Source organism: Dermacentor albipictus, chromosome 2 (assembly GCF_038994185.2).
Source record: "Dermacentor albipictus isolate Rhodes 1998 colony chromosome 2, USDA_Dalb.pri_finalv2, whole genome shotgun sequence".
NCBI lineage: Eukaryota > Metazoa > Arthropoda > Arachnida > Ixodida > Ixodidae > Dermacentor > Dermacentor albipictus.
This window is the reverse complement of record NC_091822.1, coordinates 133,436,796-133,460,302: the sequence shown is the minus strand read 5'-3', so window position 1 is coordinate 133,460,302 and position 23,507 is coordinate 133,436,796. Positions and strand designations below refer to the sequence as shown.

General features: G+C 46.9%; 1 long non-coding RNA gene across 1 annotated transcript; it reads left to right on the top strand.

The window, feature by feature from the left end:
- Positions 1-40: 40 nt before the first annotated feature.
- On the top strand, positions 41-17,584 carry LOC135917493 (uncharacterized). The gene is made up of 4 exons (XR_010569293.1): positions 41-153; positions 4,515-4,579; positions 14,506-14,583; positions 17,332-17,584. It is a non-coding gene; the product is annotated as an uncharacterized lncRNA (long non-coding RNA).
- Positions 17,585-23,507: the final 5,923 nt, after the last annotated feature.

Here is a 23,507-nt window from a genome sequence, read left to right as displayed (position 1 = left end):
CATGGCAGCTGTAAGGCAATTTATTCGGCTGTGAGAATTCTGCGGCAGTAATACGCGCATTGGCAAGCAACTTGGTGCCAACCAATTTCCAGTATTTGTACGAAATGCCTCCAGCCCTTGTTGCCACATTTGTACTTGCGAATATTGTTATATGTAAGTGAACTGAATTTCAAGACCATTTCTAGCGCGTGCCATTTAACCTATTTTGCAATAGCAACCCAAATATATAAATCATCGACCTATAGCCACAGAGTGGTTACAAGAGTGGTTACAAGAGTGGTTATTTTTCATGGCATACATAATAACATCAGAAAAGCTACGATGAATTGGAACGGCAACATTAAAAAAAATCGCATAAGAAACGTAATCTATTTCAACGTGATCTAAGCGTAAATGCATTCAGAAGATGTATTCGGAGACTCAGTAAAAGTTAGTTTTGACGGCTTACTACCGTTTCCGTATCCAGGATTGGCGCAGAACGACCTCATGTTGAAAATTTACCTCGGTGGTTGCATGCTGCTTTAGAAAAAAGACAACCGGTTGTTACACAGGCATTCACTACTTAGTACAGTTTAAATGCGAGTCACGGACACACTTCCTTTTCTGCTGGAAATGAGGGAAACGTGCGGACGCTGTCTCCGCTAAGCACTGAGCAGTGAGTATATTTTGAAATACTTAGCTTACGTCCGTTTTTGTACATGCTGTACAGTATGCATAATCATGCCAAACAAACTACCCTCTCTGCATATATTTACTAAGCATCGGTTGCCTGAGAAGGGAGGAAATAACGATTCTGATTTAATTAAATATATTCAAAAATGCTCCTTCGTGTCACCCTATTAAGTGCCGAGAGCACAGGCCGCGTCTGTTAGTCCCTCGCGATGCTGAATCTTTTGGGTGAAGAACATTTTAACAAAAATTGCTTTACTGAAATTTGTTATTTAATTACAGAGAGCGCGAACTATGTGTTCGTTACAGCAGGCTTGTGTTTCCACATCATCATCATCATCTTCTTCTTCTTCTTCTTCGTCTTCTTCTTCTTCTTCTTTTTTTTCTTCAACCTGGCTACGCCCACTGCAGGGCAAAGGCATCTCCCATACTTCTCCAACTACTCCGGTCATGTGCTAATTGTGGCCCTGTTGTCCCTGCAAACTTCTTAATCTCAACCATCCACCTAACTCTCTGTCACCACTTGCTACGCTTCCATTCTCTTGGAACCTTGAAGGCAGACGTATTAATGCGAAAACACCAATTCCCCCACGTGTGTTACTCCAACTAATGTCAATGGAAGTATATCAACGCCATTATATGAAATAGCCATTTGCCTTTTTGTGAAAGATCTGCAGTATGTTGCAGTACCTGCAGTATGTTATACTGGAGTTTACGTGCCCTTTGTTATCGCTTGTTTAGACAATAACATAAAACTTGCACTTGTAGCAACGGATGGTCTTATTTCAGAGCGAAATTTCTCCTTGCGTGTTCTTAGTGTCGCCAAAAAATTTTTCGGCAGTTTGATTTCCTGAAATAATTATTGCTAGTAGTAGCTATCACATTCTGACTTTTCGATTTCTTTAGATACATATATGCAATGTTGAAACGAGTTGACATTAGAAATATATGTTATCAATGACTCAAATGCAAGTCCTATACTAGGTAAGTGACAAAGCTTAGAGATATAATGGAACTCTTGAACCCTCAATAGGGCCTACTGGTTTCCAAGAAGACGACCAATTCTGTGTAACACAAGCACTCATTTGAAGATTGAGGAATGCAGATATACAGAAGGATGTGTGATTATCTTAGTGAATGTCCTCAAAAATTCCACATTTAGCTACCATACTTCTTGACTAGTAAGGCTCAAAAAACGCTATTAAAAGCGGTGTCACGCGAAAAGACATAACCTCATAACTGTTATTCCCTGCATGCCTAGGAGTATTCAGGCTATTAGACTGAGAACAATTAGGTGTGCGGATGAGCAGGGAACATGACAGCAGCCTACAAATATTCCGACAATATCATCCTGTTCAGTAACGCTGGAGATAACCTGCAACAAATTGTTCAAGTTTTATTGGGTAAAGACTAGACACAGTACGACAGCCAACTGAAATGAAGGGACAAACAAATACAGCGCAGAAGCCTGCGCCCTTTTTCTCCCCCCTCAATTCGTTTGCCCCGTCCTTCGCACTAGCTTAGCACTGCTTAACTTCGCGGAGCCTTTGCCAGGTGGTCACTACGGTGTCTTCCTTACTCTCCGCACATTCTTTTTTTCTTATTTCGCGTATTTGTTTTAATAACCAGCGCTTCTTGCCAGTAGACCATGTAGCACTAAGCAAATGCCGGCGAAGCGAAAGTGGAATTCGGCACATTTCACTTGTACTTATGTCGGAAGCGCCGCAGATCGTCGACGTTGGCACAGCGTGCACGGTGTAATACCGACGGGAAACATTGGACGTATATGGCGGGTTCCATTGTGAGTGTTCCATGCGCGCACGCTGGTTCGTTATCAGGGATACGCGCTTGGTTATGTTTCCGTACCTTACGTCGTGGCGAGAGCAAAGGCCAACGAACAAAACTGATCAACTCCCTCTTCTTTTCCTGTATCATGCCTTCAATTTACAGTGGTATACTGAACACACTTAATTCACTTGGTGTATTGCGTTCCCACAACAAGTTAGAAAATGTAGGGCGCTATAACGTAAAACTACTCCAAACTTTTCTATTCCAATTCTGCATTCAGCCCTCTAGGATAGGTGAAAAACTTTTTCGGGCCGCCCCCACTTCACCTGCCTGTCACGCGACGTCACGAAAACCGCGATAGCTCCCCCATCTGATATGGCGTGTACACACCGATTATGCATGATTAGACTGAACAAAAGAGAAATAGCTATTTCTGATTTTACTCATTTTGGCCATTAGCCCTCGGCTATTGGTCAAAAGTTTTCGGGCTGCACCCACTTCACCGGCTTGTCACGCGACGTCACGAAATCTCAAAAACTCGTCGCGTCAGAGTGACGTGTACGCATTAAAGATGCATTAATAAGCCGAACAAAACTGAAGTGTATTCTTAATAGCAGCACACTGCCCCATTCCGAAAGGAATAAAAGATGGCTGCCGCCGATCGCTCGGGCACTGGCTACATGCACCTGCCGGAGAGCACGGTGTAATAGAACTTTTTGCGTGACCGCGTAACGTTCTCGAGCACTTTCGGCACGTTTACGACCTGGTTCTGCCAACTCTTCTTTGCTGAGGATCAGTTTTAGCGTCATTTTTGAGCTTCCGGTGCATGCCGCCGTGATTGTCGACGAGTCATGGTAAGGTAAGTCAGGGAAAACTGACCAATCACAGACGCCGGCACCACCCTCCTCATTCAGTTATCGATTTTCAATGCAGTGGCTAGGCCCCATCGAATCCCTCTCCACTTGAGCGTGCTCCTAGCCTCTTGTGTGCCAATTAGATAAGCCAAGCCGCTGAGTGTAGCCAATGCTATTCGTTTTTCAAGCAAACAAAATGGACCTCCTATTAACGAGGACAGCGTTTGACTGGTCTGCCCAGACAACCCTGCGGGTAACCGCCTGATGCTTATGTCGGCGGTTACACAAATCTGACGTCTGGAGATGGGAATAAAACATATTGGAATAGTTTTACGTTATAGGGCCCGTAGTCTTTCTCCCGAAATGCAATTGAATGCTAAAGAACTCGTTAACACAACTTTTACATAACCGATGTCGGTGAATGTGCCGCAGTGTTTCGCAGTGCCTGTCCGCTCAAGTAGACTGAGCCTTGTAGATGAGGCTGAGATGAGGCGCTCGACTCGCTTGCATTTCCTTACGTTGTTTTCCCCGCAGGGCATTCAGATCTCCAGTAATCCGTCTTCACCGCATAAATGAAATGGCCGCCGCCGACTTTCGGTGTATAGTTGTATAGTACGAGAGATCGCGCGAATGTTGCGCTTCTAACGCCACCTAACGGGCGCCACCTAACGGACTTCCTCGGGCGCAATAGAGAGTAGCCACTTCCTGTTTGGCTTGGGGGCGGCAGAGTGACGGGCTTGTCGCGCACCAGTCGGCCCACTCTGCGGGACTGTCTCGCGAGGCCTCGGAGAGGGTCTCCGAGGCCTCGGAGACCGAGGCCTCCTGTCTCCGAGGCCTCGGAGATGGCCTCAGAGAGGTGTCTCGCCGGGATAGGCGAAGTTGATCGTTCGAACGCTCCACTGTTCGCCTGGCTGAACACACGAATCATTAGGCGTTGGTGCCCAGCACGGGGACGAACATCTTCGCGCGATATCCGGTCGCGGTGAGTCGGACTTTCGAGATTCGTCAGCGCCCGTCGACATGTTCTGTTGACAGTAACTCGACTGGCGTAAACGGTGTATAAAATACATAATAAACACCCTTTTTATTGTTCCCACTGCTGTGTTGTCGTTCCTTTGTCCTAAGGGCACCTTTGAGACACCAGAACAGTTGAAACAAGCATTCATCTGATAACGTATGTATCTGGATCACTTGTGTCGACAGGTAATGTGCGGGCACAGGAACCTCCGCTAGACAGCGACTCAAACTGCAGTAAGACGGGCGATTCCGTAAGTATCGGAAATGTGTTTGCTTCATTGCCACGCGTCATATGTTTCGAGCATGTTGTAACCAAACTAGCACACAATTATACTCGTACTATAACTCATAATTCCACTTACCTGGGTGCCGCAGAGGCTACGTCGCTGAGCTGATAAGCGCGAGGTCGGGACTCGTGGGTCGCACTCGCCGCCGCGTCGGCCGCATTACGATGGTGAAGGGATGTCAAAGCTTCTGTGCAGTTAGATTTGCCTACCCATTAGAAAACGCAAATTGGTCAAAATTATTATAAAGCCATCCACAGCAGCACCCCGCCGAGTTCAGTTGTATCTTCAGGATGAAATTAAGTCGTGATGATAGTTTTTCAACTGCAAATCGTAACATTAATTCTGCGTGACACACACATTCAGCAAGCAGCGCTGCGCACCTGTCGCATGCTCCCCATAAACCATAGAATAGGGATCACAGTTGGGCGGGTCCCTTTGGGGCAGCGAACTCTATGATTAAGAGATCTGATTTAAAGATAAAAAATAGTTCGATAAAACGGTAGAAAACTGGATTTTCTGAACAGGAACTATTTAGCGTTCAGTTGCCACAAAATAATTGTGTGTTATTTGAGCGCCGCTATCCATTCAGCAACCATAAATAGTCTATCAAACATGCGCAATAATTCGAAATGCTGGTGCTCAATACTCCGCACCAGCGGTTTCCGGTTACCTAAATGCGGCTACATGAGTGAGCAAAATATTACAGTAAAATGAATTCGACATTCCAATGGCTGGAACAGAGAAGTTCTGGTGAAGCATTTGCTGTTCTCTAAGAAGCAAGCCTGTACTGTGGAGACGCTCGACTCTTACGCGTCCACTGAGGTTGTTTTCCCCTCATGGCTTTCGCTACTCCTTCGCTTTGGGGTCAGCAGGTAGCTAAGCGCAGCCGGTTGTTCGTCGATTTGCAGAATAGCGCGAAAGATGGCTCGAGTATTGCGCTGGTAAAGCCCCAGAATAGCATGGTTACTCGGGCGTAAAAGGGCAGCTGCCTCTTTCAGTTGGAGTTGGCGGACCTCCTCCGACTTCCTCGACTCGTCCGCACCCATCGTCATGATGTATAGATAGAAATTCAGCTAGCTAGCACTGGTGTATGAAAGGCGCAATAAATGTCCATGTGTTTTACTGCGCTAGTGTGTCGTCGTTCCTTTGTCCCAATAGCACGCTTGAGACCACGCAGTGCCAAGGGCAGATTGGTGCCTGTATCCACAAAAATTATTTTATGCTAAATGCGTTCGTAAGAGCCAGTGCTACCGAATCGTAATATTGGAAACATTATTAGCGAAGGCCATAGGACGACGCAAAACAGCCCTTACGATCGAAAGTGTTTGTGTATTCGCCCCCGAAGCTCTGGCAGTGATCTTTATAAAGAGTTCCAGGGCTTTGACAAAGATACGTCCTCCTATCGAAACGTTGGCCAGTCTTTCTGAGGCACCTTATCCCTGTTTACGAACTCTATACCACAGGGTTGGTAAAAAGTAATTCAGCTTTAAGGGTTGTTCTGCTAACACGGCATGAATAAGAGATCCTAGATTTTGGTATGATATTTGCCGTATCGCTCGCTCAAGGTAACATAAAACACATTTTCTAGAATATCAAGACTGCGCATCCCAAATACTATCACCGCAAATCGTGTCTCTGTGTCGCAGTCAAGCACCAATAGCACCGCATGCGTCGTGCAGATATTGTGGATTCGACTTCCACCGGCAGCAATTTGTCTCTTAGCCGCCTTTCATTTTTTTTTCAATGGGATTAGCATTCTTTTGGGAACTTCACCTACTTTCTGGTTTGTCCATTTGTATGAAACCTCTTTCACAGGAATTTGGATCACTGAGTATGTGCCCGTGTGCATGTGCCGTTCTTGAATGACACAAAAGATCCTTGTGAAATTCGGACCATCCAAATCACGCCGTAGAGGTCTTTTGAAGCACCATACCCACGGACGCTGCCATATTTGGTGACACGATAGCGCCCGCCATTGACGTACCTTCTGATCGGCGTTTGCTCACTTGTTTGCAATGGCCACGGCGACCGCTGGCACCGCTCAGATAGCCACTAATTCACCCACCACGGTGAGCAGATAGTGTGCGGACGACGCAAGACGTAGGTCATAGGTGCGGAGGCACTGTAAGTAAGCCATTGATTTATCCATTCCGTGTGCATCGCAATATATTTGTGTGCAAGCATACCGGCTGAGAGTGACAAATAGAGCAGCCGCATATTTTCTTCTACCCTTCATATCCTAGTTTTTGCAGCGGTATACTTGTGAGGCTGTTATACATATATTACGGCCGTGCGTCCGTTGTCGTTACCTACATGTGCAACGACTCCGGCAATAGCCGTGCGGGCCCGGGCAGAAAATGCTCTTTAGCGATCCACTCCGACCACGGTGGTGGATTCCGACCTCATCATTCTTGTCACCAGGGCTGATCAGATAAGGTTGTGACCACAAATGTTTTCCAACCATTTACAGCACGCTGTTAGAGCGTGTTCGCGTTGTAGTGAAGCAGACGCGCCTCGAGCTCGAAGACGACGACGACCCGTGCTGTAACTGCGGGAAAGCTCGTGCTGTTCCCTAACTGCTAGGCTGCTGCTAGACAGATAATTAGTCACCTTTGTAATTAAATCTCATTACAGCGTACATGCGGACGAAAAATGTTGCAAGTGGCTAAGCGATCCCTCGTTCGCTGTTTGATTCATGGGGTAGGAAGAGAGAGAGAGAAAATGATAAAAGAAAGGCAGGGAGGTTAACCAGGACTGAGCCCGGTTGGCTACCCTACACTGGGGAAAGGGAAAGGGGGACGGAAAGATGAAAAGAAGAGAAAGTCCACTGGAGATATCAGTCGGTCACTCAGTCCAAATCACAGGCGCTCACTCAATCCGGTCGCTTTCAAATATCGCAGCAGCGCTTTTGTGGCCTTTTGTAGCTGCAATATGCGAGGCCATGGTCCCAGGATCTTCTTCAAGGTGAACGGCTTCCCATCTAGCTGATTGAGAGCTCTGCAGAGGTCTTGCCTTTCGTTTTCATAAGATGGGCAGTAGCACAGTAGGTGTTCTATAGTTTCCTCGACACCGCAGGCATTGCACTCGGCGCTATCAGCCATTCCAATCAGAAATGCATAAGCATTTGTGAATGCGACTCCCAAACGTAAGCGGCACAGCACTGTTTCCTCATTTCGCCGAAGACCTGGTAACAGCCGCAGTTGCATAGAGGGATCGAGGGAATGCAAGCGATGGTGAGTGAATTCAGATGTGTGCCACTTCTCCAATGTCAAAGAGTGCGCTAACTTGCCTAAGTGTTGGGCTGCGTCGTTCCGCGATAAAGGTATTGAAACAAGGGTCGCTCCCTCGTGTGCTTTTCTAGCAGCTTCGTCAGCGAGGTCGTTGCCGGAGATACCACAATGACCAGGCAGCCACTGAAACACGACGTCGTGTCCTTTAGCGATCATGAGATGGTGCATTTCTCGTATCTCCGACACGAGTTGTTCACATGACCCGCGACGAAGAGATGCCAGAAGACATTGTAAGGCCGCCTTGGAATCGCAGAATATAGCCTACCGATTAGCCGGTTGGTTATTAATATAATCAACGGCACCTCGGAGGGCAACAAGCTCCGAACCAGTGGATGTTGTCAAATGAGAAATCTTGTATCGGATGCTTAGTGATCGTGATGGTATAACCACTGCACTGGTGGAGCTGGTCTGAGTGCAAGAGCCATCCGTATATATATGTATTCGATCAAGGTAGAAAGTCTGCAAACAATCCAGAGTTGCTTGCTTCAAGGCCAAGGTAGGCAGGTCGGTCTTCTTTCTTATTCCTGGAACCGTAAGATGCACTTGAGGTTGTTTTAAACACCACAAAGCTGAGGTTGAACGTGCAGAGGGTGTGAAACCCGATGGTAAGGAGGCACGATGGATGCTGACCTTGTTGGAGAAGGACGCCTGTGGTCGTCGTTCCGGCAGGCACGCAAGAGAGCTTGACTGCATCCGTGAAACATGACGAACATGGGCTCTAAGCGTTTCGGTACTAATGTAAGTCGTGATCGGATGGTCTTGAGCCATTACAATGGTGCCAGCTGTTGAGGCGCTGCGCGGAAGGCCTAGGCAAACACGTAGTGCCTGCGCCTGCAGGCTCTGAAGTTCTCGAAGATTTGACTTGCATGTTTTAGCAAGCACGGGAGAACTGTAGCGTAGGAATCCGATGAACAGCGCTCGATATAACTGTAGCATGGAGCCCACTGATGATCCCCATGTTTTGCCGGCGATGAACTTGAAGACGTGAACAGTAGATGTGAGCTTCTTCTTTAAGTGGGCAACATGAGGGCTCCAAGTGAGGTCTCGGTCTACAATGACGCCCAAAAACCGGTGATTTCTCTTGTAGGAGATAGGCTGACCATTGATGCATACCGGATAAGGAGTCATCGCTTTTCGCGTAAAAGCGACTAACGCACATTTTTCTGTTGAGATGGTAAGGCCTTGTGCGTGAAGGTAGTCAGATGCCTGTGTTGCTGCTTTCTGTAGCCGTGCGCGAACCTGCAGGCGAGTGACCGCTGATGTCCAGATGCAGATGTCGTCGGCGTAGATGGAAACACTCACTGTTTCCGGTAGGGATTCGGCCAGCCCAAGAAGCGCGAGGTTGAAAAGAATAGGGCTTAGAACACCGCCTTGGGGAACGCCTCGGCAGGTGTAGTGGTCGGTAGTCGGACCATCTTCCGTTCGTACGAACAAGGACCTTTGTGTCAAGTAGTTACTGACCCATCGATATACTCGTCCTCCTAGTTCAATTGTCAAAAGTGCGTCTAGAATGGTTTGATGGAAAACGTTGTCGTAAGCGCCTTTCACGTCAAGAAAGAGTGCTACTGATAATCGCTTCCGATATTTTTGTTGTTCCACAGACGTTACTAGATCGATGACATTGTCAATCGATGAACGACCCCGTCGAAATCCCGCCATAGAGTCAGGGTAAATCTTGTGGTGTTCAAGGTACCATTCGAGACGCATGAGGATCATACGTTCCATGAGTTTCCCGACGCAGCTGGCAAGAGCTATAGGCCGATAGGATGCCAGTTCGAGCGGTGATTTTCCTGCTTTCAGAAGCGGTACCAGGCGGCTGCGTTTCCATTCCTGTGGGACGACACCATCTTGACATGAACTATTAAAAACGCTGAGGAGTTCTCTTCGTGCTTCTCTGCCTAGGTGGCGCAAAGCAGTATATGTTATGCCATCGGGCCCTGGTGAAGACGAACACTTACAGAGTGCCATAGCAGCTTCTAGCTCTTCCATAGAGAATGGAGCATCCATACTTGCATCTCGTGGGCCGGGGATGTTGCCTAGAGCCATGTCAGGGACTAAAACTGTGCCGCCTGCGACGTTCGCACAAAATTCCTCTGCGACGTCTATCTCACAGCGGTTTTGATATAGAGCAAGGGCGTTGAATGGGTGTCGTTGCTGGGGACTTGAGCAAAGACCCCGTAGGGTACGCCACACACGGGACAATGGCTTGCGGGGGTCTAATGAGTCGCAAAAACATTTCCATCTTTGATCCGCAAGCTTATCCATGCGGCGTTTGATCTTCTTTTGCATGCGCCGAGCTTCTCTGAGGTCAAGAATTGACTTCGTGCGCCTGTACCTCCTTTCAGCTCGGCGACGTAGTGCACGAAGCCTTTCCAATTCAATGTCATTCTCTGTACGCTTTGATGGATGTGTGATGCAGCGTGTACAATCTTGCATAGCGTCCGCAATTGTGTCTTCTAATCTGCATGCAATATGTGTCTTGCATGTGTCTTCTACGCGATCTTGAAAGACTGACCAGTCGATTTGGCGAGAAACAACCGGTAATGTGGCGTCTAGTCCATCAATTCTCACATAGGTCGGGATATGATCACTTCCATGGGTTTCAATATCAGTGAACCACTGCACGCTCAAAGTCAGGCAACGTGACACCAAAGTCAAGTCAAGGCAGCTACTGTACGTAGTTCCTCGGAGAAAAGTCGGGCTTCCGTCATTTAGAAGACACAGGTTGTGGCCTGATGCAGAGGATACTAGTGACCTGCCCCTCGAATTTATCCTGGAGCTTCCCCATATATGGTGGTGAGCGTTGAAGTCCCCCGTTATTATCCAAAGACCGGGAGTAGCAGCCATAATATATTCCAGTCTTTTTCTATCAAACTGGCTTGTTGGGGAAAGGTAGACGCCAATAAGAGTAAAAGACAGCTTCTTCTTTTTCACAGTAACACAGACGTATTGGTTACCGTCGTGTGGCGCTACTTGTTGGGAAAAGTACGTAAGGTCCTTGCGAATGTAGACCAGAACCTTACTGCTACGGACACACGTGTTGGAAACAAAAGATTCATATCCCGATAGTCTTATGGAGGCTGATAAGTTCGGTTCACAGATGACCAGTATAGGAAAATGGTTTGCAAATACGAACTGTCGAAAATCCGAAATACGGGACCTCAGGCCTCTCGCATTCCATTGGAATATGGAGGCACTTCTCACATCATCCCGGAACGATCGTTGTTGTTGTCGATGAGCCATGTTTCTGCTGTGGATGTTCTCAAGCACTGGACTTCTGAAGGCTCGCCAGAACCGGACTGATGGCATCCAGCACTTGCAATGCACTTCGAGCTGTTGGTGTATGTAGCTTGTCCAGAAGAACACGAATAGCACTGACCAGAGAGCTGATCATAACAACAATTTGTTGATCTTGGTCCACCAATTTATCAGGAACAGACGAAGTGTCCCCTGCTGTAGAAGTATCACTTCGCTCAGTAGGGGCATGTAGCTTCGGGAGTGCAGGCCACGCGTCAGCAGCCGTGCTGTTCGATGCACCCTTGTCCTTTGAGCTGACGGCGTTTGGCCTGGGCGGAAGAGTGGGTGGTGATATACGTGTGTGGCGTTCTGCAGAGGCTTTGGAGGCTCTTGATCGACGTCGGCGACGTGATCGTCGTCGCTTAATAGATGCTGCTGCTTCTCGGTGAGACGAGTGGTCTCTAACCATTTTCTTCAATATTTGCATTTCCTTTCGAATCAAAGGGCATTCCTTCGAAGATGCATCGTGAGGGCCGCTGCAGTTTGTACACTTTAGCACACTGGCCTCGCACGTGTTTGTGGTGTGGGGCCCCGTGCAGCGAGAACAGACGGTAGTGTTATTGCACACACTACTGACATGGCCAAGCTTCATGCACTTCCAGCACTGCAGTGGTTTTGGTATAAAGGGGCGAACTGCGTGTCGGAAGTGGCCCACTTTTACATGCGATGGGAGGGATTCGCCCTTAAATATGACCTTCACACACCGTGACGTGCCGAGACGAAACGCGTTTGTGATGATGGTGTTCTCTGTAGCTGGCTTGATTAAGATTGACAGATCGGAGGCGACAATGGTCTCGTCAACATCGTAAATTACGCCAGTACGGACTTGTTTGCCCAGCGGAATATAAGGGCGGACTTTCATCCCGCCAAGTTCCGTGATCTTGCGCAAGGAATCCAACGCAGCCGCGTGTTCTACGTCAATCGCTAGCACGTTCTTACGGGTGTTCACTCTGATGTCTTTGATTTCGCTTGGAACCAGCGCCTCTAGATGAGAAGACACGGCTTGCCTGTTGAGGCGTCTCAGGTTGTCAGTGGCGAGAACTGGCGAGAACAGCATGGTGAGCTCCTCGGTATCCCGCGAAGATCTCACGGTGGACTCACTCGAATTCGATGATGCGCTGAGAAATCTTCGCTTTGCTTTACGACTCCGCACCAGCTCGAAGGTGTCGTCACAAGAATCTTCACCGCTGATATAGTACTGCATGGTGTCGTCGCTGTCCGTGTCGCTCTCGGTGCCGTTGCGCTTCCTGGAGGCAGCCGCCGCGGGCACTGCCGAGTCCGGCGGACGCGCGTGAGGCTCCATCTCCATCGCAGTTAAGGAGGAAATAGCAGTCCACTGGCAAAGTCTAGGAAATTCACAAAATGAGTAGAGCTGGAAGAGCCGGCGTTCTGCCTGAAAGACACTTCGTCGTCTTCCCCATGGGGTAGGAAGAAAAACTCGTTCTGCCTGCCTGTTATTTCAAGTTTGACTTCGCAGCTATATAGAAAGTGAAGTTGCTCGAGTTACTTTTACCCGTCAGAGGGGCAAATTTAATGACTCTTCGAGCGAGTGTACTTTGCCTCGCTGAGTGTCGTTTGAGCGACATGGTGCTAGACGGTAGCACGAAGTGTCATTTGGGATTGATGGCAATGACGATTTAGAACTGTAGAGCTTGATATGATTCTTAGCATTTTGAGTTTTAGAAACGGTTACTCTTTTATTTCAAAATGAAATGCTTATCTAGAAGTATTGCAAGTTGTATTAGTGTTTTGTGTTTTGCAAATACAAGTTTTGCAATATAAGATAAAAATGTCGTTAACACATCTATTTGCCTTTGAGTCATTACAAGCACGGAACGTAATCAAAATCCAAAGAATCAGTATGGTAGATTGTCTGCCGAAAATAAACATTTAAAGCTTATTTTCTGTTATCTGATGTCGGTAAAGACGCTCATAACATCTGAAATCATGAAGCATTGACCTTAGAATTTTTATATTCTTGAAGCACCACTATCGAGGCTACACACGTCAGCACAGCAAAGTTAGTACGCACTCACTGGCCAGTGCACTTGACAGAAAGTGTCGCTAGACCTTTCCGTCTGACAGCCTGCGAATGGCACTAAATGTGAAGTGCACTCGCTCGAAGTGCCACTAAATTTGTCCATCTGTATTAGTCGCGCTTGAGTGGGTATAGGTCATAGCGCTGACCTACAGGCACATCGACTTTCAACATTACGTGGTATTCTGTGCCAGGCACGGTTGTGGTAACGCTGTGTTGTTGCTGCAGGCGTATTTAGTGCTGGCGGCTGAGCTTGTTGTGCTCGGGTTGAGGAAAAGGTGTACGCGGCGAACGGTCGTAAACACTGGGCGCTCCTTTTGCAGCTGAGGCTGATGGGTACGGCATGCAGCCTCAATCCACACCCTCAAGTCTCCGCCGCCATTCTTGCAGTTTACGACAGAGCACATCTTCCCTGGGCTCTTGCACATTTTAAGTAAACGGTGTCACAGGGGTAAGCGATCCCCGGCCTTTCGGCGGAACGTTACTGCAGCGGCCGGCGGTGGTGGACGCTTGCTTGGTCTCATGCCGAAGGCGTTCAGGGGTGACGTGCCTCTACTGGCATCTGGTGCGGGCTGCGTAGACTGCTCTCTCTGAAAGATCTATGTATTAAGAGACGCGCCACGCGGGGACTGAGTAGTGCCACCACTAGGTGGCGCAGCGTGTCCCAAGAGAAGTGCGAGAGAGGATCCTGACTGCAATGCATGCCTCATACTCATGGCGCGTTTCGGAGGGAATCAAAGTGGTGTGTCACTACATTGCTTCTATGTCATCGCACTAACATCGACAACCATCCTGAAATGGTCTCTGTCGGAATTCTTTCGTTGCTACTTCTGCATTTCAAATAAAAACAGCCGTATGCCCTTGTGCTATCCATGCCTGAATCGTTCTGTTTGCTTCATGTGGTTGTTTCTAACAAAGCGTCGAGCCACTTTGGATCCTCTCATTGTTCTCAGCCGTGTCCGTACTGTGGAAACATAGAATGGCAAAAAGTAAATTGAAGGAAAACGCTAATATGAAAGGGTTATTTAAAAGGGACGTAATACACTGCAGCAGGTATGTGGGTGTCGCGCACAAACAAAATAATTACAAAGCTTTCAGACGGCAATGTACCGAAAACCCTGTGCTTCAAAATGTTTCATTTACGCTGCCATTTTCCGCCGAGCTCAGTTAATAAACAAGCAATGGTCCGTTCACGGAATACGGAACATTTAGTCCTGGCTGCCAAGTGTGGAACTAATCATTGTGTCCAATTTTCCTCTTTTCAGAATTACGTTTACACATCTTGCTCCTTTACGTGTGAAGGTGACGAAGTAATATCTTTGCAAAACAATGAACCATGCACCGTAAGCACGTTCGATAATATTTTAGTATTTATTGCCTTAGTATGTAAAATACATTTATAAGGTTTTTCACAGCTGAAATGTTTGTTGCTTGCTTTTATTTCTCGCATAATTGTCGACATATTGCTTACTGTATGAAGCCTCACTCACTCCGACCCGCACAAAATATTATTATCACCACTCGATTCGAACATCTCATAACGCGCGCTAAAGGCACCATGGATTCATGCCTTGAAGTATATCGTAGAGGGCAGTAACGTGCTATTAAAATCCACAGAATTCCAGTAAGCCTTCTGGAATGAACTCAGGCCACTCGTAACCCAGAAAGCTGTGTTGGTCGAGATATTTCCTCTTTCCATTTTAGCCTACTCGACGCTTTTGAAACCATTGAAATTGGGATAACACTAAATTAAAGAGCTTTCTGCTTTCGCTACTCCGAGAAGGTCGGTGTTATTGATAGCGTCCTTTCCTTTGCCTCTAGTTTCCGTGTTACACTAAAAGGGGCGCAACTGTGAGGATGCCCGGCTCTATTTATTCATCAGCCAGCCCTGACTTATTTCATGTTAAGCCATAAGCCGTCATGAGTACCTCCCTAACAATCTTTTAAAATGTACGAACTGAAGGACCGGAGCTGGTTTAGTAACCATTGCTACCCATGTTCTGGCTGGACAAGTGCCTTCTAATGACAGCGATCCATGTAATGCTCCTGTCGGTCAAGGACGTCACGCATCGCCATTCACTCGATCGTATAACTTACGGCGTTCTTCCTTATTAGCCTTCGCAATTGCAGTAACGTACTAATAAACTAATAATTATTGAAAGAGACCTAATCAGACGACGAAAGGAAGAGTATAAGCACACATGTAGGACCGATCTTGCCCAAATGGACATCTTGTCAGAGTAAACTGTCGTTTCTTCCTCCTTGTTGGACCTACGTTTTGAGGTGTAGTTACTGTTGTCGAACTTCTATGATCGTCAGGAATAAGTAATGATCTTGAAGTCATTGATGTATACTCGTGATACATTTGAAATTCCGTTACGACGGCTGAAGAAAAAGAGCAAAAAGAAAATAAGAGCGCGCGTCCGTTGCCCCGATGAAGCTTGTCACGCAAGCGTCTGTCTTTCATGCATCAAAGAAGTGTTTCCTCTCAGTGCGTACCCTAGAGGTTTGTGCGGAGAAGGGGAAAGAGTGAACAGCAAGGGCACACAAAAACAACACAGACAAGCAAGACACGCGTGAGACGAACATGCAATCTTCCAGTAACCAACAGATCAAGCAACTTAAAGCCGCGCAACAATGCGAGCCATATAGCTAATCGCATGTGTCCACAATCGACTGGTCAGGGAATTGCTGTTCTTTTTTTTATTCTATAATTACTTTCCACTCTCCTAACCCGACCTTCAATCGACGTGCAGCGACTTGTGCGTTTCCTCTCGCCCACCAAGTCCACTTATGCAGCCATTCTCGGAAAGCGATGCATGTGCTATTAGCACGCCATTACAAGGAGCTGCCTCTGCAAAGGCAAAATAGTAAAGCGAATGCGCACAGGAAGAGCAAAACGAAAAACAAATGGAAGCTAAGAAGTAGTCACGCTTCCGTCGAGTGAATGCAACACGAGATTATTGTGAGGTTTTATATAATTCGATGATTGTCGATCGGTATCCGCGTGACTTCACATACTTCATCCTCATCTCTGACTTATCATGAAATTATTATCTATAGCTGTTGTCTACCTGCTCCTGTCTACGAGTTTGAAACGTCGCCTATGGATAGCTAAAATATGACCGAATGAATGCATTAAGTTTGTTGCTCTTACACGATATGCAGGGTGTCTCAGCCAGACTTTTAAAATATGCGATGCACTTTAAATATGCGATGCATGATGCATGTAGTAAGTCGTACTATTTTTTTGCGTGTTCTGCTCAATATCAATTCAATTCAATATTAAGATTCTAATCAATAGTCAAGATCAATTAACCAACTTCTGAGGCATTGAAGTTAGGCGAAAAATTCCGATTAGAAACTGGTACAGAGAGCTTTGCAAAACATCCGATTAAACAGTTTCTAACTTTCTATCTATCAGGTATTTGTGTTTTTCCGCTTATTGCAGATGCCCGCGGAATACAAGAAAAATACCACGTGACATGCCCGCTTGCGCGTCGTGATTGCAGCGCTCTCGAACGTTTCTCGTACAAACGAACATAGCATCTAGCAAGACGCGTAATTGCTGTTCCAGGCAGGCCAACATCTTGTCCAAAGTCCAACAAGAAGCAGGCAATGTTGGGCAGCACAGCGCCCGCTATAGAGTTTTACACAGGTATACATTGCCCAGAGCATACAGGTAGTTCTGTTGTCTGGGAGGTGTTCCATGCTTCCACTAGATCATGATGCGTGACATAAGTGGCTCCCCAGTGGAGAGGTTTCTTCTTGTATGATGTGACTCGTATTCAGGGTGGTCTGCTCTGGCAATTGTTTCCCTGTGTACAACCTTTTCTGTAACTGCGCGCACGTCTCTTCAACACTCCACACCTAGTGCAGATGCAGGTGCCACCAAAGTCACGTGGGTGGCTTCTGATGTGCTAAACCAACAAAAAATGTCTGATGTACCTTATCAAAAAGCAATGGTTTGGTGCAACCCACGCTTTTACATGGTCGTTTTATACACCTTTATGTATTTGTAATAATGTCTGTTGAAGGCTATAATCTTTACCATCGGACTAACTTATTCTTTTTTTTTTCTTTTTAAGCAGCTGACGAATGAAAAAGTCGCATCATCGAATAAAAAGCGCAGCGGACCCACTGGACAGTGTGTGCTTGGGAAATGTGTCCTAAATGGAGTCTAATGAAAATTCGAGTCTAACCGCCGACAGTATACTGATAGTGACAGTGATGGCAATAACGGCGCTGATAAGCTATTTTCATTCCTGGATAATTGCTGTATCGAGGTCAGCGACTGCTAATTCGGAGTTTCACGATTCTTAATAATAAAATGAACTTTAAGTATCGCTTCTGTTTTCCTGGCGATCGCCTCTGTTTGCTCTCACCGAAAGCGTTTTATGGAGAGCACAAGCGTCAATGCTGGCTTTGGTCATTCTTGAGCGTCTAGTAATATGTCGCTTAAATTGGGCTTCTGCATGTAGAAACTATCTGTTACACGTGCAGGAGGGAAAATGGCAACGGTGCAGCCCACACTCAGAAAGCGCTGGGATTAATGACTAACAGTAATTAAAAGCGTAGTGACCATAGTATCTATTTTTATTTATTTATTTCAAGTACCTGCAGCATCCGGAGGCATTAGTGCAGGTGGGAATACCCACTGTTACATAATCTCGATAAAACACAGAACTAATCAAACAAAAATAACACAGCAATAGAAAGGTACACGCCGCTATAAATTCAACAGCAGTGCTCTGAAGAGCATGCGAGCGTACCGAATGTTTTACCACTTCTTTCAGGCTGATTTCAGAGCTGGAGGTTAGAGCTACGCTCACTAAACTCGGTAATAATGCCATCCGGCTCTTTGATGTTAACGTTAACGACCCCCCGCCTCCATTCCGCGTACAGCTTCATCAAATTGCAACGGCCTATTCCCACCTCCTTTCTGCGACTGGGCACTTTCAGAGCATAGTTTGTATCTGAAAGGTTGTGCGACACTTTAACGTGTGCGTCCCTGTGAACGGCAAGTTTGTTCTTTCGTGAACGTCTGGGGATCATTATCTGATTTCTAGCGTTAAAATTTCAAAGCCTCACACTCCTGTCATAATGAAGCTTTCCGTTTCTTTTTTTTTTTTGCTACGTCCATATTCTTTTCGACTAGTTCTTTTGTCGCACTTAGCCGTTCCAGCAGATTTAGCACGTATTCAACCACTGTTGGACTCTGCCCTCTTTCCTCCCACATCTCTCTTAAGATTCTCAGTGGGGGAACGGAGTGTTTTCCCATATGCTTGTTCTGCTGGCGAGAACCCTGTAGCCTCATGAGGAACCGTTCGCAAAGGAAATAAAATAGCCGGAAAACAATTCTCCCAGTCCTCCTTGTGTTGGTGTGTTGGACCTCTAGCCTAGCTCGCCTACTGTTGCCGAGGCTACCTCTTTCGCTACTTCAGCTGGAGCGCCCTTTTTATTTTCAGATGAAAGAGACGCGATCTTCACGAGCTTGGCATCGCGTGAACACCTGTACTAGTCCCTTTCCAAGTATCAGCCCCTTCTGACGCAGTAACTGATCCGACTGATTCAAAAACATTTAATGGTACTGCACCGACAAGAATTTGGAAACTGCAACCTCGGTCACGGGTGTTTGATTTTGACTTTCGCCATCGGCAGGCACACACTCTGCTATTCCAAAACATGTTTATTTCAGGCCACTTCTCCGGTAAAGTCCTCCACCATCATGTAAGACTGATGGACAATGTTCGTGATGGCGGTACTGTCTCGTAGCCCCCGGCAAGGTTTTCCATTAATATGCAGATCATGAGGATATGGGCTTAAAAGTTCCATGTTCTCGTCTCTTTTGTCTACGTAAGCGAAAACTACCCTAGGCTTCCTGCATTTCGCAGTGATAAGTCCGAACTTGTGGCATCTATAGCAGCGGATCAGTCTAAAAGATTCGGATTCCTTTTTCTGTTCTTTTTGTGCAGTTTGGCCATTTGACTTTCCCTCTCTCTTTTCTGGTGTCCTTTTTGCCGCGTCTACATGCGCCGGTTTGCGATTCCTTTTTGAAGGAGAATTCTTTCCGCGGTCCCCATTCCGACCGTCCCAATTTCCATCCTACCTGCTCAGCTTTCTATGCGTTGCGTACTCTTCAGGAAATTCGTCCACCCTTTCCACATTCTTTCCGTTTCCTTTGTTTTGCGCCCGCAGCCTAAAATTATGGCGGTTGCTATTGTAAACCTGCTCTAGACACATGCATTCAATGATCATGTCTCGGCTCTCGACTAAGTTTGCCTTTAAGCCATATACAAACTCCGAATATCCCTCTCCATCCTTCTTGTCAGTGCTTCGATACCTTTGCCGAAAAGCTTCGGCTGAAAGGCGGTACTTCTTCAAAAGGCTAGCCTTTACCTTCGCATAATCATATGCATTTTGGGCACTGAGTCTGGCGATTACTTCAGCAGCTTCACATGGAAACATAGACAGCAACCACTGTGGCCATGTACTTGGAGCGAAGTTCATCCCGCAAGTCATTTCAAAATTTCCTAGGAACAACCCTAAGTCGTTCCAGACTTCAAATGGCTGTAACAGCCTGTCCATGCCATATGATTCTGCCTTTCAAGGTCAAGTTACATTTTTCTTAACTCGCGAACTAACTGTCCTGTTCTTCTTTCTTGCTCTGTCTGTCCCGTTATTCTCTCTCTGTGCCGTTATGCTTTATCTCTGTCCCATTTCTCTTTTCCTAATAAGTTCTAGCCCAATTCCAGTGTCCTCCTCACTGGTCTGTTCGGAAATGAACTTTAGTATTTCCGATTTCTTCATTTCCTTGTGTACCTCTACGCCAAATTCCTCACAAGCAACAAACAATTTGTCTCTCAGCAGTGTCCTCAAATCTGTGGTTGCTGCTTTAGTGCCTTGGTCGGGATCGATAAACACGACCAGGTAAACACAACCTAGCTAACAATCAATGATCCAGCTTCCTTACTGCTCTGAACTGGACCACGATAAAATGAAGCTAAAAGAACCGAAGAAAAAACCAAGCGCTCATCGCAGACACAGCGGCACGTTGCAAAGTCCGTCTCACCGCTGTCAGACAGTTGTAAGAGTTGGGGTCGGCCATGTAAAAAGCGGTAACTGGTCCATGCCGTCGTCCAACTCATCCACGCTAAAGAATTTGTTGAAGGGAGGAACTTGTCCTATAGGAGAACGAGTAGTGCTGGGTTTACTTACAATACCTAGAGGAGGAATGGAGAATGTCCCCTTCCATCAATCTAGCATGACTGAACGTGTAGCACACTGAGGAGCCGGAAATGGCTGCTTAAAACCTCCCTAGGCCAGGGAAACTGCTACCCAACTTTCGCCCAATCGGTGTGTCCAAAGTTTCCGAAGGGCCCGCTTTGAGGGCGAGGGTTCACATACTCTCTCCCGCATCTTTGTTCACTGAACACACAGAAAGGAGGGGGGGGGGGGGGGGGGGGGCTCCGTCGACAGGCGTTTTCACGCTTGACTCAAGCTGGCGCGTTTTCGTTCCTGCTATGACCCCGCAGTTAGCTTTGGCGCTTGTCAAACGACCGTGGCGGTTACCGGAGACCATGAGCGAACGCCATAGAACACCTTTACCCTGGAGTTTTCTTGCTCTCATGGGTCCGTAAAAGCGGCAGGGAACCAGCTAACAATACTCGGCCCGCCAAACGTGTCTCGCTTGGTGGCGCCACGTGCTTGTCCGAAGGGGACGCACTGTTGGCTTCCCGAAATGATTAGTCGCAGCGGCGCTAGATAGGCCAGAAAGTCACAACCCCCGCTGGCAGATCGCAACAGTAGATTACGTACGAGAATGATAACAAAACTACATCATTAGACGAATATAATTCGAAAGCAGGTTCAATTATTAGTACATTGCATTAAAAAGGATGCATCTCCACAGTATAGCTGTGGAGGACGCAAACACTGAAGAGGCTTTAAAAAACAGTCTTGTAGGTCTGTAGTAAACTGGATAAACCATTCGCGTGTTGGCAACGAGGTGAAGTTACTCCTGAAGGCAGAGTCTAGTAGACAAGTTCGCTAATTGGCTCTCGCAGGGATGAAATCCGGCAAATTACGCGAAGACGCCACGAAGACACGCTACGGTACGCCAACAATTAAACACAGTTATTTAAAGCGAAGCTTTCTTTGCCTCTTCGTTCGACTTTTCCGCTGCTGCTGCTGCTGCTGCTGCTGTCTTGCACGCCGCGTCAGAGAGGGGAGGTAGGTTCAGAGCGTGCGTATACACGGAAGGAGCGCGGCAGAGAGGAAAGGCAAGAAAACAAACTCGCTTGGGACTTTCCATCGCGTCGCATGTGCGCTATGCCATCTGGCGCTCCGTGGACGTCGTCACATTAGCCTCTTGACAGCTGTAATTATCCAGGATCCCCCGCAGAAGCATTGCAGAAACTGCTGCGCTTACCCTTCTACTAACGTGCTAATTCTGAAGAAAGGTAGATAGGATGGTAGAAGAAGGGGGGGGGGGGGGGGGGCAAGGATGTTAAGCAGAGAATGGGTAGAACCAGTGCAGTAGCGAAACGAGTCACTAGTAGCCTTGCCACTATTCGCTAGCAGTTCCCATGCAGGGGGGAAGGTTAGGACAAGGAAAATGCGACGTGAGAAGATCAGGCAACGCTGCTACTATAGACACGACAATTGTTGCGGTAAAACTGAAGCTACAGTACTGTATGTTTTTGAGATTTCTGAAAAATAAGCACCATGAGAATTTGTCAAGCGGACATCTGACACAGTGCGTGCAGATTCAACGCTGTATTGAATCACCGCAGGGCCTAGGCAACACACGGAAGCAGTCGTATGTGGAATTGATACTTCTGGGCCCACAGCGGTAGCAATGCGGCTATAGCATTGCTCGACGAAGTGGGTTTGATCCCCACCACGGCTGCCCTATTTTGACGAGAGTGAAATACAAAAATGGCCGTTCTCTTAGATTTAGGTGGAAAATAAAGAGCACCAGGGTTATCAAATTTCATTCGGAGCCCGCCACTACGGCGTGCCTCATAATCCGATTGTGATTTTTGCACGTACAGCCCCATAATTCTGCCAATACTCCTGCCGCGATGCGATGTGCCATGTGAAGCAATGACAATGCCCCACCCTCTCATAGGTTATAAACAATGGCACACAACAACGCTTCAAGCAAACACGCTGCGCTGTATGTTCTGTGCAATATGCAGACGAACAGCAGTGGTACACCCAAGGTAACATTTGCCATAAACTCACTACTCTCGTATTGCACTAAACGCTGAAAAAAATAAACGTTTGCAGTCAACATCACCGCTAATTATCGTCAGTCAAAGCGAACAACACAGAAAGCTTCGCTTACATCGATTCCCATAGTGCACGGAATGCGCATTTTTTAGACTCTGAAGTTATACGCTTAAGAATGATGCTCATTCATGCAATAGTTTCATTCGAAATGAAAAGAAAAGCGGCTCTCGTGTCCACGGTCAAATTGATCTAAACGGCTTCAATCCAATGTCTGTTACATCGTTGCCGACTTCCATCGGATCGTAGTCGTGAAAATGGCTACATTTTGTAGTGAATTCAGGAGGTTTATGATCGGCAAGAAGGCAGAAGCTTCGAGAAGGTCACAGGAAAATAAAGTGACACTTTGAGCAGCACGGTCAGCGGGCCACGTTATGGTTTTAACGTCTATCGAAAATCCCCCAACGTATCAGCAGAGGCCGACAAAAACGCGAGAAACTTGGGAAAGGCGAAACCATTCGAAACCTCAGGATAGCACCAACTTAAGTATAAAATATAACTTAAGGATAGAAAAACCATAACGTTGACACGGTGAGTAAACTTCGGGACGAATAAATTGTTTCTTAAAGAAGTTCAGCTGAAACCCGACGGTGCGAAATCAGGCGATAATGTCAGCAAGTGTTGTAGATAGGTCAAGTAGGTACTGTGACCGACGCGAGCGCGCGGCAACTGTCAGGCAACTGCACATATAAGTGAAATGTTTCGCTGTCAGTCGTGACAGGCTTAGTCGAGTCTGAAATTTGTGACGTGAGCTCCGCCACATTAAATACAATGCACTCTGCGGTGTCATTCTGGTGCGGACTTCTTCGCAATGGGGGTGCCAAAACATTGTCACATGTGCCGACTTTCACCTTCCTCGAACTGCCAACATTCTTTAATTATGTCCTTGACAGTCACACAACTTTTGAATCCAAGCAAGTGTAAGGAGCTGTACGCGAGTTCTTTGAGTACATGGGCTGCCTTTTTGGCGTTC